Consider the following 3437-nt stretch of genomic DNA (forward strand, 5'->3'; position numbering starts at 1 on the left):
GATGCGGGATTGGATAAAGACAAGTGAGAGGGAGCAAAGGAACACAGGGAGAGCACAAACATGACAGTTTGGGGAAACATGGATATGTGATGAATAAAACACAAGGGGAAACAAGGCACAAAGACTCAAGGACACAATAAAATAAAGACAGGCACACAGAGGGAGACACAGAGGGTAAAGACACAAGGGGAATCTAATAACGAAAGCTAAACAGAATAACCAAGGCACTAGAAAAGCCCTAAGAATAACAAAGTGAACTTAAACAACATGACAAAAAACACAAAACTCCAAACACTGGGTCAAAATGAACCAGAACCATGACAAGTATAGCTCAGGAGGTAGAGGTCATTTACTCCTGAGGGTGGAGCTGCTCCAGTCTGCATGCCAAAGATCCTTGGGCAAGATACTAACAAGATACTAGCCCTATCAAATGGATGCTCTCCAATGCATTGATCAGTGCAGACATCAATGTGTTTGAATATTAGATAGAAAGCACCTAAACACAGAAAAAAAGGTGCTTTTATAAATGGTTGATTGAGGCATGCTGTATAAAGCGCTTTAAGTGTCCAGAAAGTGAAAAAGCACAATATAGCAATTAGTCCATTTACCATTTAAATACTCAATGTTAATAATTTACACTGTACTTTAAGGCAACACTTTGAATCAATGTGGTAATTTGAGGGAGCAGCTCCTACACCAGATTAAAGTTTAGATCAAACTCCTTTCTGTTAGGATGCCTGGGTCATTGACCCAGAGGTTTTGAGTTTATTATATTATTATAATTTCTAGTCTTTGGTTTCTTTGTTAGATTCTGTCTTATGGTTTATGTCTCTGTGTAATCCTTAGTTTGCTATATCCCCGTGTCCAGTCAGTGTCTGTGTCTTTAGTTCAGTCTGTGTTATGTTTCCTGTTTTACTTTGAAAGTCTGTGTCTTATGTTAATGTATCTGGTTTTGCTTCCCCTGTTTCGTTAGGCCTGATTTGCCCCAGCTGTGTTTCCCTCCTGTTGCCCATTCCCTGATTGAGCCGTCTGTGTATTAAGCCCTGTGTTTCTCTGTGTCTGTGTTGCGATCTACCCTTATCTTGCTGTGTGTTCTGTTAGTCTTCCGGTGTAAGTTTATTTTGATGTATCCAGTTATGTTACATTTGAGTTAGCATTAAAGCTGGTTTTGAGTTCAAGTTTGCCTCCGAGTGTCTGCACCTTGGGTCCTACTACCACTCCTGCCTGCACACAGCCTTCACAAAACACTTTCTCATTCAACAGGAAAATAAAAACTGCTGGTCGTTGCTAAGAGATGTATACATTGCTGGGCAGATAAATCATCCATAATAATTTACAAACTGTGTGAGAGAGTCAGTCATATAAAATGTGGGTGAAAGCCCTTGAATAATCTCTGATCAGTTTCTCAAAATACTTCATGATGATTAAAGTTCAGATCAGGAGTATCTGTGATAGCATGGCATACAGCCAATCTATGTGTCAAAGAGATTGTCATCAATCAATCTCTTGGACAACGAATTCTGTGTCATGGTCCTGGTCATGCAACCCAATGTTTCTGAGTTTCATGTTGTTTTGTTATTTCATCTGTATTCCAGTTTCTTTTCAGTTATCTAGTTATTCAGCCATGTTTAGTTCATGGTTTATTAGGTTCCCCTGTGTGTCATGTCTACGTCTCCATGTTTCCTGTTTTACTTTGAAAGAGTCCAGTATTTCTTTGTTCATCGTATTTAGTTTCCCTTCCTCTGCCCTGTCATTAGGTTCATGTGTGTCAGCAGTGTTCCCATGTGTTAAAGTTCCCATTGTTGTTTATTGTGTCTTATGTGTCATGTTTCTGGTCTGCCTGGTAAATGCTGTCATGCCTGTGTCTTGCCATGTTTTCCTGTTTAGTTTGAAAGTCCAGTTTTCATGTCATTGGCTGTGTCCCAATTCAGGGTATGCACGCTTGAAGTACGCACACTACGCGTACTACGTACGGTGCGTACTACAAGTACGGGAAGTGCAGAAGTGTGAGGCTTGTGAAATGGGACGGTCTAGCCTTCGTCGCGCTGTTCAGGTTGCCTAGCAACCATGATACTAACCGCGAAAATGTTTGTGTGACAGAAATGAAGGAGAAAAAATGTTTTGTTGGTCATTCATTTTTGTCATGACATCACTTTGATTAGTTGAGACCACAGGACTGTAAAACATGATAGTTGGGCTTCATTTCTGTACTGAACAGACATTTCAAGATTAGTTAGTAAATAATAATTAGCTAATGTTATTCATGAGACTAAAGTCATCTCACTGTGGTAATGTTAATATAATATGGACAATATTATATGTATTGTCAGATAGATATAGATAGATAGATAGAGATAGATATATATGAGCTTGAACTCTGGGTCAAAGATGCAAGTAGCAGTTATTTATATTTCCTATCACCTTAAATCTTCACTCAAAGACAAGTACCTCTGACAGTGTATATATAGATGTATTATATATAAGAGACAAACATTGTTCTTTCAATATGTTGGCATTACTAAATTTGGCTCAATGCTTATATATATATATATATATATATGTGTGTAAAAGGAAAATGTACGAGCTGTGAAAACTGTTTCTGATAGAATGAAGAGTGGACTGATATATGAAATATTCCTTTATTGGGTGAGAAAATCAGACCATGTCATAACTGCTTTAAGTCATACAGAATAGATATCAGAGCCTTAAACAGGCTGACTTCTGTTAAATGGGTCAAACTGGGCAGAAAGTCTACAAACACATAACATCCTTATAGAATATGATGTAACACTATAGATCAACTTACCTCAGAATATATAAAGCATATAAACAGTTACAGCAATATGATGCAACAAACACAGCAGTGCTACTAATCCAAAATACTCAAAGCTTCATAGAACTGAAACAAACAAATTGGACGGTCTAGCCTTCTGGTTAACGTCACCGCTGTCTCGGTGGAGTTTAAACAGCTGTGTCCCAAAACGTAGGCTGCATCCTTCGGAGGACCCGGCCTTCGCGGCCTACGTGGGCCGGGTCCTTCGAAGACCGAGATGGCCGGAAGTGCGAGGCTGTGAAATGAGACTGTCTAGCCTTCAGATTTGCGTCACCGCTGTGTCGGTGGAGTTTAATAAACTCAGCCGTCTGCTCCTTGCTATCTAAAATATAACAGGACACTGGCATAAATTCTCGACCATCTCACACTTCTGTTTAATCAGTTTTCTTTTGAACCCACCGGATGAATTAATAAAGTTTTATTTAATCTAATAATCTAATAACTTTGATCTTAGCCAAACTGATTTGCTCCAGAACAAATAAAGCACAGAAAAAAGCCAAACAATTACATTTTTAAGTTATCCGAGTGACTACTCATGTTTAACCTGAGTAGCGAAAGAGGGTCTGAAAACGATGAAGCGGGAGTCCGCTGCTCTTGCTGGCTC

The sequence above is a fragment of the Oreochromis niloticus genome, linkage group LG11, assembly GCF_001858045.2.
Source record: "Oreochromis niloticus isolate F11D_XX linkage group LG11, O_niloticus_UMD_NMBU, whole genome shotgun sequence".
NCBI classification, from domain to species: domain Eukaryota; kingdom Metazoa; phylum Chordata; class Actinopteri; order Cichliformes; family Cichlidae; genus Oreochromis; species Oreochromis niloticus.